Here is a 16,239-nt window from a genome sequence, read left to right on the forward strand (position 1 = left end):
TATGTGTCCAGAGAGATAGTGCGCAAGACTGCACTGATTGCTTCTGTTTCTTAGTCCCAGAGGATGATTATATTAGAATACAAAATGTTCCAGTGTTGACATTCCGCTATTTTATCAAACACCTGTCTAATCTATCAGAATCTGACAAGGAGGATGTGAGTAAAGTAATAAAAGGTCACCGAGGTCTTTTATGATATATCTTCTCAGAAAATGTGGCACAACATGGTACAGATTTTAGAGATTCCTGCCCAATTACACAATACACACGGTTGGTGAACTGAACCCATATTATCAAGCTAAGTAGTGGAGCACAGGGCACAAATGAACACTGTTTTCTGCTAAATGTTTTAAAATGTTTGAGTAAGATTATTAATAGTAGCAACATGTACATCGCTGCTACAAATGAAAACATACACTTCCCTGCTTAGACCAGAAGTTCCAAATATGGGTGTGATGCTGATTACAAAACAACAACATAAATGTCCCAGAGGTCTATTCAATAAAATTCAGTTTGAACCAAATGAGCTTTCCAGCCGAACAAAAAAATTATATAAGCATACAAATATAGGCATTAAACATGCATCACTAGAGCCAAGAGCCTGTGTGATAAACAGCAAGTTATCAGCAAGATAAATTGAAATATGTTTTATTAATGGGATGTAAATCTAACCAAAATAACTTACTAAATAAACACACTTTAAAAAGTTTTGAAAAAATGAATTAATTTATACGGGAAAAATGTGGACCGCTTTTATTGTTTACTTTGGAAGGTCCCTTCTATGGCCAGGGACCACAGGCGGGCCCAATGTTTTGTTACACACTTCTATAACCAACGAATAGCTCAACCAGTTTGCATTAAAGTCCCTGTAGTTCCAGAATAATAAGCCTAAGTATGTAATAAGCCTGGGATTTTAAGGGGTTCATGTGTAATCTGTTCTTTAGCCTGAGTAGCTCCTGCTGTGAGTTGTTTATTTGCTTCAAAATGGTGCTATATTACAGTCACCAAGAGAGTGATTCAATAATATAGGTGTGAATTCTGTGACTTGTACATAACTCAGTCATTAAAAACACTTATGAGGGAAAAAACTTTTATGTTCTTCAGAGTGAATCACGAGAGATGTCTGTCCGATTGCTGTGAAAATCCACAGATGATGTTGCTATGGAAATGCAAGAAGATGGCCAGAAGCGTGTTCTACTTGGACCTGTTAAACTACATAAACAACCTGTGTTACAAATTACCCTGCATTAAGACATGCCCGGTGTTCCTCTATATTCTGCAGAATTGGCAATGTGAATGTGATCCTGTCATTTGTATGGCAGCACCATCTTCTCTGATGCTTTAAATAAAATCACTTAAACCTCAGGACTTCAAAAATGACAGCTTTGAAAAGTTTAGACATTCTGGTCTCTGATTTTCACCTCCCACTGCACTTTGAGGCTGAGCTAGGATGCAATATTGATGGTTGCGCATTTCTGCTTTCCTTTTTGCCTTTTTTTTGGTCATCTCCTGTGCTGTATGTGAATAGCTCTCCTATGAATAAGTAAAAGGAGGGTGACCAGCCAGCCGTTGTGTTTTTATGCTCTGAGCCATGCTTGAAAGATCAGTCTGCTGTCTCTTCTCACCGTAGAGACTAAGTGTCCATTTTTGATGCTATGCGAACATCTCCTGCTGGACCAATGAAGCTAATGGAGTGTAAGCTGAAGCAACAGAGGATGAGAAGAGCTAATGCTAAGTCCACAGGCCTCTGAATGTTCGGACACTCTATTTAAATACAGGACAACAACAAGAGTCCCATGGAGACAGCATATGCATAAATTATTCTGACACTTACTGAAATGAGATGAGATGAGGGAAGGCATCCAATCTTTCTGTACAAATCCCCCAGTGCCACACATGCTTTTCCAGCCGCAGCTGTTAAGCCCCTTATGAATAAAGCCCAGCTTTGAATACATAATCAAAATACAATAACCAAACAACCCCTTGCTGGCTTTAAAACGTGTATAACTGCATCCATATTAAACTTATACATTATTAGAATATGCATCATCTGTTAAGGAATTTTGCAGGCAATACATTATCACAGTGAACTAGCCGTCAGTGCGAGAGAGAGAGAGAGAGCGAAAGCAAATTAAGTTGCCCTCTTAACACGGCCGCAATTTCCAGCGTCCTGTACAGGGTAGTGGAGATTAATCAAACCGTGCTCTGCGTCTGCCGGCTAATTTTCCACTCCAACAGCACGGAAGACGAAACCCTGCTCTTCCTATAGCACATAGCGCAGCCAATAGCCATCTTTATGAACTTAATGGATCTTGCTTAATTGAATTACAGTCTGCTCATCCAACTCTTGAGCTTCAGTAAATATCATTTCACACCTCACAATTAGCTTAATAGTGCTGTCAGAGTCTCTGTACTTTGGGGTTAAAAACCAAAGCCTCATCCAAAAGTTTCATGTCCGAGGATGGAGATGCTAGAAGAAACAGATGCAGCATAGCATTCATTGTTTGTCAGCACATAACTTTTTTTGAGCTTTGTCTAAAAACAACACTTTACAGAAAAAGCTCATTTATACAGTTTCCCCCCTTACCCCAAATGTAATCAGTCAGACAAGACATGTTTGGTGTCTGAAGTTTGCTTCTTAACTGTTGTACTGGAGCTAACTCTAGCTAATAAGGCTAATGTTATAGAAATCAATGTCACCCATGAAGATTTTGGGTGACATAAAGGTACTCTGCAAAATCCAGAGACCACCTTTTCATTTATTTAACTTACAGTCAAAATGGAACACTTTCCAAGTTGGCTGCATTTCTTGCTGCTCATCATCAAAGTCCAAGTTCCTTTTATAATTTTGACTCAATTAGGCTTTAAAGAAGTTTCAGTGTTGCAGTGTGAATGTTCTTCAGTTTTGTCTGTTTCCTCTTCCCAGTTACAGCTCCTTGACCGCTACACATTGAGTTGAGTTGCAAATTTTCTTTTAAATTATATGGGGCTACCCATGGGCCCATGCTTCAATTCCTCACTTTTATCATTTTCATATTCATATCATCATTTTCATATTTATGTCATTGTAGTTGCTAAATAATTTGTAGTAGATAATGACTGTATGACAGTATGACAATAAGTAACTAAAATAAAATTACATAAATATTATGCAGGTGACAATGCAGTGGTGCATGTCATGTCCAGTGAATGAACCAAGTGACTAAACACTGTAAACGATAACATATGTTAATAGTTGTATATGTATGGATGTATAAACAAAGTGGCCGTGCAATATGGACTATGTGTAGATGTATAAACAAAGTGGCAGTGCGATATGAAATATGTATAGATGTATAAACAAAGTGGCAGTGCAATATGAATTAGATATAGATGTATAAACAAGGTGGTAGTGCAATATGAAATAGATATAGATGTATAAACAAGGTGGTAGTGCAATATGCAATATGTATGGATGTATAAACAAAGTGGCAGTGCATAGCAAAGAGTAGAGATATATAGTGCCCACAGTGCCAGTGACGAGGTGTTGTACAGTGTGGTCACTGCTGATTCAAACGATCTCCTGTACCATTCCTTACTACAGCGGAGCTGAATGACTCTCCTGCTGAAGGTGCTTCGCTGTCTGACCAGTAGGTCATAGAGGGGGTGTGATGTATTGCCCAAAATAGCAGTGAGTTTATTAAGTGACCTCCTTTCCACCACAATAATTTACAAAAGTTACTTAAGGTCTAAAATTAACACCTGAATGAATAATAAGCACACAGTTGCTACATATCCTTCAAAAGCTTTGAAAGACCAGTGCAAGTGCATTTTTTAGTGCTGTATTTCCCCTGACATTGAAATTTGGTGAAAGAGTAGGCTTAAGATATGTCTGAACAAAGATTTTAAAAGCCACCCTAAGATTCGGAGAATGGTGGCTCCTTCAATCAAGCCTGTACGGGTTAATACCCATTTCATCAGCCACTGTAATCCAATCATATCCCAGCATCTGACAACAAGGCTCTGCTCTCTCTCTCTCTCTCTCTTTCTTGCTCATTTTGAAGGATTTCCAAACTTCAGTAAGCACATTTTTCTGATGAGTTTCTCTCATCCTGCAGATAGCAAGCTGAGGGAAGCCTGAGTCTCAGAGGAACTCATGATGGGAAAAGGGCTGCACTCTGGTTCACTGCTTGGGACTGAATTTGTGAGTATGTGTGGGTGTGAATGTGTGCTAGCTACCTGAACTCCGGTGCAGCCTGTCAGTGGAACTGACTAGTGATATTTCTATTAGCACTTAAACGCAGGAAGAAGCCAGCGGCAAGCCTGCATCTCCAAAGGCCTGGCCTGTAGAGCCTGCAGGAGTCATGCCCCTCTTTTTATGAAGCAGAGCACTGGGGACTACTGTTTTCTAGAGAGCCCAAGCTCTTAAGCCAGTGCTGCTAAGGACTGTACATTTGTCTCCTCCGTCTTATTGTCTATTGTTCTCTATTTACTGTCTGCTGTCGTGTACTTATAGTTTGTGATAACTTATTGCATAGTGTACTGCATTGTTTATTGTCTGTACTTATTGTCTTTATTGACTGCTCTACTGTTGTCACTATCCACTTGTCTCCTGCTGTTTTGTGTTAAATGTTTCAGAGGAGCTGTAATTCTTTCCTCACTCAACTCATGTCTGTGATGAGAAGTAAAGTAAATAAAGTTTGACTTGATTTGAAGTATCTTCTTCATTCATGTTGGTTCATTACAGACTCCAAAATGCATCCATTCTCTTGGATAATATAATGGCAGTGTTTGCCAGGACCTCATAACAAGGGAGATTATAATTGATTAGGGCTGTGGTGGAGAATCTGGCAGAAAACCAGAGGCCTCATTTGTAAAACATTTGTACACTTCCTTATAAGATAACAAACAAAATCCCATATATATCTTATGTAATTTTTATTTTTTATTTAAATTTGTCATTTTCAAGTATTTTAGCCACTATATATATATAGTGTAATGTTATGAAATATATTTTTAAAAACCTAAAATGAAAACTATGTACCTTCTTTGTTTGTATATTTTTGCCTTTATCCTCCTCAGCGCACCATGAAACACTGCAATTTGATCCCCAAGAATAAGGGTTTGGTCAAATTCTATGTTTTGTTTCATTTCTAGGTGAAAATAAGTTAACACATCCTCTACAGAGAACACATTTCTGCACATTTTAATATACAATCAACGTTCATTCGATAAATTTAACACACTGGGAAAAAATAAAACATAAAATGTATCCTGTGCAAAAGCTATACTTTTATATTTTGTGTTTTTCCAATACGATAAACTCAGCAACTAAACTGAAACAGGCATAAAATGCCAAATTTAAGTGTGTTCTCTGTAGACAATGTGTTAACTTATTTTCACTTAGAAAATCAGCAGAACATGTCATTGAAGCAGGGGTATTCAAACTTTTGCATATGATAGTAGTCCTGCTGTCCTCTGAGTTAGGGCCTAGTTGACTACAATGAAGAAAAGCATCAGAAAGGAGAACAGCTGCGCATCCCTCCAGCCATGACTCTCAGAACTCCAATTCCCATCACCCAGGGGGTTCTGGGAATTGGAGTTCTGAGAATCAAGGCTGGAGGGATGCGCGACTGTTGCGCCTAAAGCCCTTATAAGCTAACTGGATATAATCACCTGATCATATCCAGTTAGGTTATAAGGGCCTTCTTTTAGCCTTCTTCTATAGAGCTACTGAGCCTTCTTGTCCGTGATTCTGATATATACCTTGTGTGTCTGACCCTTTGTTTGTATTTATTGACTTTGCCTTTTGCCTGTTCCTTTTTTGGATTTCAGTTGCCTGGACTCATGTTTGCATCTTGTTTGCTCATTCTGGATCTGACCTTCGCCATTTTTTTTACTTCGATTGTGGATTGTGGACAAACAAGTAGAGCCTCTTGTTCATCTTTTAACCATGAGCGTCTGACAGCTCTGTCAAGCAGGCTGAGTGCTCCCCAAACACTTTATTTTACATGCCTGTGGATGTAGTAAAATGGATTTATCTGGCTTCATTTTAAGGCAATGCTGAACATTTAGTAGACCTTTTTTTTTTTTTAAGTTGCCAAAAGGTACTGCTGAGCAGTGTCACCTCAAATGATCTGTTAAGCGTAATTCATGAGCAGGAAATGAAATATGAAAGTATGAATAGCAGTAATTATGGGCCAGTGGCTTTTCTCTCTCAGAAAGACTGGGTTATTCTTGTATTCCAGATTTAATAACACAAACACAGCAGCAATGAAGCGTGTTCACAAACAGCCTGAGCAACACGTCAAAACAAGCTGGTCACCCATAGGGCTCGGAGCACGGCCCCTCTGAGCTACACGCTGCTCAAAGGCCAGTGCCAAACCTCGACCCCTTCACTGCGCATAACATCAGCCTTCAACACACAAACACATACACAAACAAACAAACGGCAAGCTGCTCTGGACAGAGACATCTGAGCTACCGTCACTTTGGGTGTCCCTTGTCTAGGTCAGAGGTGACTTCAAGTGGCCAGCACTCAAGGATCAAACGATTTCTTTTCAGTCTTAGGCTGAAATCATGAACAGCCTATAGAATAGCTAGACAGAAGAACACCTACTGCTAATTCTGTTACATCAGCTAACATACGCAAACGATGAGGAGCCAAATATACTTTTTTTGACTCCCAGATGGCTGTGGCATCTCCCAGCCATAGCACCAATGCTTGGATAGTTAGACCATTCGGGACCCCCAGGCCTCACGTTTTAGGCATTTACATTTTGTGTGCTCCAGGAGCCCAGAGCTAAAGTTCAACTTCAAGTTCAACTTGAAGCAGTAAAGCTACCTTATGAACATTTTTTCTAACGAATTAGACAAAAGGAAATGCTGCAAAGAATTTATATTGCCAAGTGAAGTATAAAATATATATATCGTCACTGTCCAAAGAAAAACAAGTATCTCCAAAATAGTAACTTTACAGAAGAGAGCAAAAACATCTTTACCTTTCAATGTAAGTCAATGTGAACAGATTTTATTCCAAGTGATTTTAGAGCATTTCTATTGGTTCATCATCATAAATTTACACATGGTGTGTTGAAACGGTGTAGAAAAATATAAATCGTCACAAATGGAGATACATGGTTTTCTTTGGACAGCGACAATATATTTCTAGACATTAGCGCTTATTGTACTTGATATTTTTTTATGTTTACTTACTTATCTTTGTACATATAATTTTGCTTTTAATGTTTTTTAAGAATTAATGCTCAAAGAAAGTAAAATTATCTACCAGAGCAGTAAGATAATTTCACCTAAGATGACTTTTTATAAGTAAAAATATATAATAATAATATATAAATCTCATAATGTGCTTTCTTTTAAAGGGCCCATATCCTACATTTTTTTTGTATTTTATTGTTTCCTCTGAGGTCTATAATGAACCATGTTTTATCTCATCTCACAAACAGTCATAATTAATTTTTACATGCCAATCTTGCAAACTCTCTTGATCTCTTAGAATTAAATTGTCTGTTTATATCACTATTTTCAAGAATGATATATGTAAATAAACTCTGATTATAATAATAAGCTCTGATTGGCTGCCCTGTATCGTACCTCCCTACTTATAACTTGAGTGTGAATGGGTGGGGCTAAACTGTTGTAAGGCTGGTATGATGCATATGTTTGTATTTGTGATATCACACAAACAACAAACTCAAAATGGGCTGTTTTGACAACTCTGCTCTGATTTGCTGCCCTTTATTGTACCTCCTTGAAACACTGCTTATAATGTCAGCGTGAATGGGTGAAGCTAAACTGTTGTAGGGCTGGTATGATTGTATATGTTGGTATCTGTGACATCACACAAACAATGAATTCAAAATGACAGGTTAATTTACATATTTGACTATATATACTGTTCGCATACAAAATCAAACTTTTCATTCATATCATTTTTGCAGTGAAGGCAAGCCTTCAGCGACAGTAAACATGGAAGAAAGAGTGGTTGTAGTTACTCTGAACACTTCCTCTGTAAGGGAAGGATCCAAAGGAACTTCTGATTTTGCTTGCAGAGCCTCACTTGCTTGTCAACAGTACATCACTTTCTAAAAAGGGCAAATGTCAGAGCTTTCTGCTTGTACATGCTGGAATGACAGAAAGCTAACTACGCTAGACAACATTAACCAGCTAGGTGCCTAGAAAAGCAGTTGACAGTTATGATGCTATAGTTGCTTGGCAACATGAAGAAGTAATGCCAGAAGCAGTCGTTAAAAACACAGCATGAACCCCCAAGAAAAGAGGCAGTGCTTCATGCCTTGCATTTTTCAGTCTTCAGAAAAAGGCAATATGATCTTGTCTAAGACAGGGGTCAACCAGAACGTCCTGACAGTGTAATAAAACCTGACCAAGAAGCTTCCTGCAGCAGGAGGATGCTTAGCGGGTGGCTTAGGGTCTGCTGGGGGCTGCCCTCTACGTTATAGAGCACATGCAAACACACTCTGTAGAGAGAAGAAGGAGGCAGGAGAGAGAGAGGGAGGGAGAGAGGGACTACAGAGACTATAGGGAGCTCTTTGCAGTTTTGTCATAAGGCTTTGACTTATTCACCCAGCTCAGTCAAGGGCAGGAGAGAGAGCTGCAAAAGCTGTAAAAAACTTGAAAGGAAGTGTCACCAACTCCAGCAGGAAAACCATCTATGCTCATGACTTGGGGCAGAATGGGATGGTGCTAACACATATGCTAATTATGTTACCATTAGCCACCTTGATAGCAAACTTTACCCTTCTAAACTCTTTTTATAGTGATCACTTTAAAAATAGCATTGGATCTGAATCAGGTACACCTCTGAAGTCATGCTGGTCCTGTGTGCACCCCACCCCATCCTCATTGTCACCAGACCCTCCGAAATACAAGCTCATTAAAAGATAAAAATATGGATATTGCTGCATTCAGGCCACTAAGCTAACATTTCCGCTCATTCGTTAAAAATTCTTACATTTCTTGTGGAGTCACGCAAGGTTCAGTTTTAGGGCCTTTGCTTTTCTTCTTGATCATGTTACTTCTGGGTGATGTCATTAGGAAACATGACATACATTTTCATAACTATGCTGATGACACGTAATTATTTCCATGACACGCGAACACTGACTTTCTTTCTGAAAATCAAGACTCACCAGTTGTTTCTCACTGGATGTCACAAAAATTTCTACAGATAAATCAAGAAAAAATGAAATACTGATTCTTGATACTAAAATTCAGAGAATGCAGCCTTGTGCTTTTGCTTTGTATGTCAAAGCTGGGTGTAATCTTAGATTCTGAGCTCCTTTTTATCCCACAAGTAAACACAGTTGCTAAAGCAACTTTTTATCATATGAAAAAAAAAGTTCAGCTTTTTCTATCTCAGAGCGATGCAGAGTTGAACGCAGAGAGCTCGGGACACACTTTTAACAAACATTTGAAAACGTATCTATTTGATGTAGCTTTTTTAAATTCTGTGTTAATTCTCTTTGGTATTTATCTTTATAATTTGATCTATGCCATTGTTTTATAGAAATGTAGTACTTTTATTTAATATTCCTCTATTACTGTTAAACTGTATTACCTGTCTGTAGAACACTTAAGCTGTGACCATCATCAAAAGTGACCTATACTTAAAGATATTATTAATATTATTATTATTGAAATTTTGTTGCATGAATGTGAGTCTAATACTAAACAAGGTTTGCGTGTCTGACCTATTCAGTCTTTCATTCTGGTGAAGTTGCCAGTCTTACAATATCAGTTCAATGTGCAGGAATGTTAGTTTGTGTGTAAAAATATTTCTATTTTATATTTTATATCAACAAACTTGTAGTTCAGAGGATCAGAGACAGTGACATTCCAAGATAAAATGTATGTATCGTAAAATGGATCAGCTTGGGAACATTTTTGTTCACAGAGTTGATCTTAATAATTTCATTCACCTGTCCTATAAGTTAAAAAAGGCTGAGGGGGCATGGCATTAGACCCTTGACAAACAATAAAACTGTTTTACAATCTAAAGAATAGGTGCAGTTGAAATGTATACCCAGAGAGTGGTGCAGTGATGCTCATTCAGCTGCCAGAGTGAATAACAGGAGCTGGGCACCGTCCACTGTAGTTGTAGAAGACTGACTGCCATAAGACCTGTGACTTTATTCAATGAATGCATTTTCTGTTTTCTTCATTATTGATATTTTAGCCTCATACTGGAGGGACAACATTGCTTCTTTTTAGCATGAGAGGGATACATCTCCCCATTTCTTTCTTAAGCGTACATTACATAAGTACAGACCTGATTTTCTAGTTGTAGACAAATGTTTGGGACCCACAACAAAATCCCCCAGCTAAGTGACAACTAGCTGTGCCCGCCCGTGATGACCGCTCATGTAGTTCAAATGATTCAGCAATGCGATTTTCTCAGCTCGTGTGTAGAAGAGTGACAGAAAGTCTCCTGATAAGACTAAAAACTCAAAGACCAGGATTTAATAAAACAGCAGTGCCTGCTGAACCCGGATATTAAATTGGAGAAATGAGGCCTTGGGGAGTCGTCCAGTCTCTGACCGCTGCTCAACAGCTGCTTCAGCTCTGTGTGAGAATCTCTGAATCACAGCTGTAAAATTTTATACAACTCACCATGAAGTAAAACCAATGTGACCTCCAGACGCTGGGCAGGAGCGCTGACAGCGAACATGTGAGAGTGATTAGGGTGAATGAGAGTGTCTGGTAGACTGAACTGTGACACGCTGCATTGACAATAAGACCAAATCTAATCCGGCCATCAGAAGTGATGTGCTGCATGATGTGTGTGTGTGTGTGAGAGAGAGAGATAGAGAGAGAGAGAGATAGAGAGAGAGAACTGGGGGACAGTGATGTGGAACGCAGCTCCGCTGATCGTTATCAGGATAAAACTCAATTCTTTACGCTGCGGCTTCGGCCAGCCAATCTCACACAGCTCATTAAACCAACTGCACACACTGATCTCTCACTGAGAAACAATTAATAATAGATGAGAGAGAGAGAGAGAGAGAGAGAGAGAAAGAAAAAAGTGAGTGAGAGACAGAAGAGAGAAAGAGAGATGAAATGAGACAGAAAGAAAAATGGAAAAGGGAAAGAAAAAGAGCAGCAGAAGGAGAGACTGAAGAAGAGAAAAGTATACGAGAGAGAAGAGAGAGAAGGGAAAACAAGAAAGCAAGTTGCAGAGGTAGAAAAAGGGATAAAAAGAGACAGAGAAACTCACACATAGATAGAGAGAGAGACAGAGAGAAATAATGAGTGAGAGAAGCAGAGAAGAAAGAGAGGAAAAATAAGAGAGAAAAAGGAGAGAGAGAAAAGAGAAAGAGAGAGAAAGAGAAAAAAAACAAGAGAGAATGAAAGAGAGAAAAGAGAAAGAGTGTAAAGATAGATGAGAGAGAGAGAGAGAGAGGAAGAGAGAGAGAGAGAGAATGAAAGAGAGAAAAGAAAAAGAGTGTAAAGAAAGAGGGAGCACCAGAGAGAGTGGGGGATTGAAGAACAGAAGAATATAGGAGGAGAGAAAAGAGAAAACAAAAGCAGAAAAAAGAGTGAGAGAAAGAGAGAAAGAAGAAATGACAGGAAGAGAGAGAGACAGAGATAGAGAGACAGACAGGCAGACAGACAGAGAGAGTGAAAGAGAGAGACAGAGAGAGACAGAGAGAGACACAGACAGAGAGAGAGAGAGAGAGACAGAGAGAGACAAACAGACAGACAAACAGAAAGAGAGAGGGAGAGAGAGACAGACAGACAGACAGACAGACAGAGAGAGAGAGAGACAGAGAGAGAGAGAGAGAGAGAGAGAGAGAGAGAGATGCTCTTTCTATTTCTGGTGATTGAGCTAAAGGAGCAGCAGGTCTTCTGCTCCTGCTCTCAGAGACAGCCGTCCTTTTAACGGCTGCCTGCACAGAAGCCAGTTAAAAAGACAAATTGCTTGTTTGCCAGCACAAGGTTTCTTTGATTAAGCATTAAAAGGTACATGTGTATCTCACAGTTGGAAGGTGTACAGTTTAGTGTGGAAAAGATCCTGAATGCTCTGACATAATATTAACACAAAGCTGATTCCTAGAGAAAGAGCTGTAATTACAGACCATATACACGTCATGCTTTTCTCAGCAAGACAGAAAAACTAGCTCTCAGCATTATCATTGTGACTGGATCATGGAGACCAGATCAAAAAACACATTTATTTAAAGGAAACATACAGGTTAAAATCACAGCCAGTGTAGTGAGTATAGTCTTTCATAGGTGATTGTAACCTTTGTGTTTGTAATCCTACCTTTAAAGACTAAAAATATTTTAAAAAATAACTTTCAGTTACTGAAAGATGAGGTGGAGCTCATGTAGCATCAGACCGTGAATGTACACAATCTGCCTGCACTGCATTCAGATCCTACACTGTGTTTACTGATCTGATCACAATGGCAGACTACTGTCACCATAGCAACACAGACAACAATCTAGTAGCTAACGAAACAGCAAAGAGAAAGATTGCAGATGAACATCAATAATTTGGAGATGAATGGACTTATTTGCGTTTGTAATCACTCCAGCTGGTATCCTGATACGTTTAATCTGCAATGGGAAACTGTCAAACACTAAAAAGTCACAAAGCTGAAGTCGGGTTCTCATTCACCAGCTTCTTGTTTCTGTTCCACCTTAAATAGTGCAGCGGTTACATTCTGGCGCCTCAGGCACCATTTAGGGTGGAGTGGGAAAATTCAAACACGAAGCTGGTGAATGAGAAGCTGGCTTTAGCCTAGTAAAAAAACAAAAACAAAACAAAAAAAAAACAACAGACATATTTACAGCCAAGATGGTAAAATGTTACTTAAATAAAGATATGAAATGTTGTGGCTCCCAAGGTGGATTGATTTTTGTTGAAAGGACAAAATGGCTCTTCTTGACATTTGTGTTGCTGACCCCTGGTATACACAAATGCTGCAACCATTCTATGTTCCATTCAAAGACATATTGCACCATGCTTTTGTTTTAATTTACAATCATATAAGACAATATACTACTGACCCAAAAAATAAACAATACAACACACAGCTAGTGTAGACATGTCTCATACACCGCAATAATACAATGTTTAAATATGTTCTATTGGGAAAATAATCACACTACACAATCACATCATTCTATTGTCTTAAAAAACAAAGATATTTTGTTTATTTCACATCTCAAACACTGCCTACAAGTACAGTTGCTCACAAGCCGCTGAATGCTGTCATTTTATTGGCTCCTTACGGAAACACCTGCATGAATTAGGGGGTGCTTTATGTAAATGAGGTACTGGTAGGCTGGCGCTTACTGAAGCTTCTGCATTCTTTTTTATGCAACTTTGATGAATAAGGGCCAGCATGTACTTGACTACCTCGCCATCAAGGCAATTATAACCAAGCCATTCGGATCACAAACATGGTTACACTAATCTTCAAACTGAGATCAAAATTTAAAAGATGAAATGCCTGTTTTCCTGTAATCTTTGTTTTGAAGTGTGGACTTCTGCCTGCCTAAACATCAAGTTTTGATTATGTTACCATGCACCAGGGCAAATAATATTAGCCATTAATATCATGTTTCACCTTGCACCACCACTACCTATCAGCAAGCTAAATGCTCAGCTAGCTAAGGAACTCTCCTTAATATCTTAATTCACAGTACAGAAGAAAAACGTGCTATGATTTCTGATTTATGTTGACTTTCAGTGCGAATATGAACAACATCCAGATACAGGACACATTTAAATGCCAAGGGTAAACAGGACTTTATGCCTTAATACATCAAGTTCATCAGGACTGCTTATAGGCATTATACTGTGCAGAGGCCTAGAGGGAGGTTAAGCCTTTTTAACCCTCATTAAACATTTGCAGTGCTGGAGTGTTGGTGGAGTGTGCAACACTACAACACTACAAACCAAGCAATGGCCTTCAGAAAATCCCACATAAGGGATGTTTTACTTGCTGGTCCAGGTGTTTTCATATACACTGGAATTAGCAGCTAAAAAGAACCATGTCTGGTTATGCATGGTCCCAGCAGATGGGATTTTCACACCTATTGCTGATACTGCATGTCGCACGATAAAGAAAAACTGTGCCACTTCAGGACCGATGGCCGCTGTCCCAGGTGCTGAAACCCCAAATTTAGCACCATTGTTTTGGACAGCCAGCCTATCTGTGCCTGGAAGGCGTAGCCAGGAAATCAGTTCCGTCTGGTTCCTTGTCAGCAGAAACAGCTGCATTCACTCATCTTCCCGACTCAGAGGGAACAAAAGGCCTGCACCTCGAAAGAGAAGGTGAATGGAATTGAGGACACTTCCTCATGCCTTTCTTTCTTTCTTCTGAACATGAGGAAAATGCAAGAAAAAAACAACATTTGTCCTCATTGCAGCTATTTGGGCTATTTAAAAAAAGGCTGAAAATGGGGGCAGAGCTATGGGTGGTCAAGCCTCTGTAGCTCTATTTCAGCCAAAAATGAAACACCAAGCATTAAAACAAGAGAGTATCATGTTGTGAGTACCAGCGGAGAAGACAAGCTGTTACAATGGATGCTAATGCTAATTCTACTGCCTCCAGGTTTAGAACAAGCTACTGTATCAGTGCCAGCAACAGATCTGTCTGCCACCGTCTCAACCTACGCTGCAATCATTCCCTGGAATGATAATATCAGAGGAGCCAGTGAAACTGAATCAACAGTGACTGCAGTAAAGTAAAACAGTGTGACTATAAAGCTTGCAGACACCTCCTGGAGGTTGAGCAAACAGACTTGGTGTTTATTAAAGAAGGATTCAGAGACTGGAGGCATTTTAGGGCAAACAGGATCACTTAGCACTTGCCAAGCTATGGTGATAAACGTGAGCTGCAGAGTATAGGGACGAGGATAAATCAGCTGCTTTGAAGCTTCGAATGGCTATTTTCATATAGAGAAACCAATAACACATGAAAGTGGTGCTGGACAAAATGATTTGTGCAAAGCAGTTGGCCTCAGGGCGCTGTCAAGTTTTCTAAATGGGTTTGCAGCTTTTGCTGGGACAGCGCAGGTCAAGCTATGGATTGTCTTTTCATTAGCTTTACTGCAAGGCCTGGAAGATTTCTATCTATGCACTGTATAAATGGTATCTTATCAAGTAAAGTTATCATAAATATATTCAATAAATCTAATATTTCTCATGTTGAGATTTCTGTAACCTTAATTTAAGATTATTTCCCTTATAACTAGACACTATTTACCTTTTTCAGGTCAATTTATTAAATAAAATTATCTCACTATATTGGCAGATAATTTTGCATGTTTTAAGAAATGTACTTAAAACAGCAAAATTATCTGCCAGTATAGTGAGATAATTTTACTTAATAAAATGACCTAAAACAAGTATAAAACATAGAAATAAGCTAGAAAATCTTATAATAAGTGCACAACCATCTCAAAATGGGAAAAATATTAGATATATTGACTAAATTTAAGATCATTTCACTTGACAAGATGCCATTTTCTGCAACGTCTATGTATCTTTCTATGTGGACACCTGACCATTACACCTATATGAGCTGCTGGACATCTGATTACAACACAATGGGCATTCCTCTAGAGTTAACCCCCCACATATGCTTGTACAAGGGCTGTACAATATAGATGAAACAGCATACTGTGATCACATTGCTGCATATTGCAAATTTATAATAAATTAAAATCAAATTAATTAGTGAATCCTGGATGTGATGTGGGAGGACTGCCCTGGATTATTTTGTAATTGCCTTGGATTATTACTTCTTTCAGTAATAATCATCTAGGTTTGGTTACAGCGTGTGATAAAACATTTAGGAAACTTTTCAAAAATAAGAACTGCCCCAAACAGGAACCAATGGAACTTACAGTGCTAGTAATTCATTTTCCAATGTGAGAGACAGCTGGAACTGTCATAATAAATATTTTATTGTCTTTCTGGTAATTATATGCCACTCTAAAGCATCAAAATTGGCTAATCAGCAACTTTCCTTGCTTGTTACAGCTAGCTTTACTTATTTACTGCAAAGCCTAATTCTTTTTCTTAAGCATTAGCTTGCTAGTTAGCTTAACACTGGTTGTGCTGACATTAAATAATATAGTGTGCATTTCTGTGCTCACACATGAACTCAAATGTCTCAGAATCCCATGAGGAATCACACAAATCTTTTATTTTTCTCAAAAACATGACCAAAAACATTCATACTGAGCAGGCTAGTATAAATGCT

The 16,239-nt window shown here is 38.7% G+C and overlaps 1 protein-coding gene across 2 annotated transcripts in view; it reads right to left on the reverse strand.

Annotated features, from left to right (window-relative positions):
* Positions 1-16,239, reverse strand: part of fam184a (family with sequence similarity 184 member A) — a 128,911-nt gene that overhangs the window by 29,371 nt on the left and 83,301 nt on the right. The gene's annotated exons all lie outside the window — the stretch shown is intronic.

Source organism: Colossoma macropomum, unplaced genomic scaffold, assembly GCF_904425465.1.
Source record: "Colossoma macropomum unplaced genomic scaffold, Colossoma_macropomum, whole genome shotgun sequence".
Taxonomy (NCBI): domain Eukaryota; kingdom Metazoa; phylum Chordata; class Actinopteri; order Characiformes; family Serrasalmidae; genus Colossoma; species Colossoma macropomum.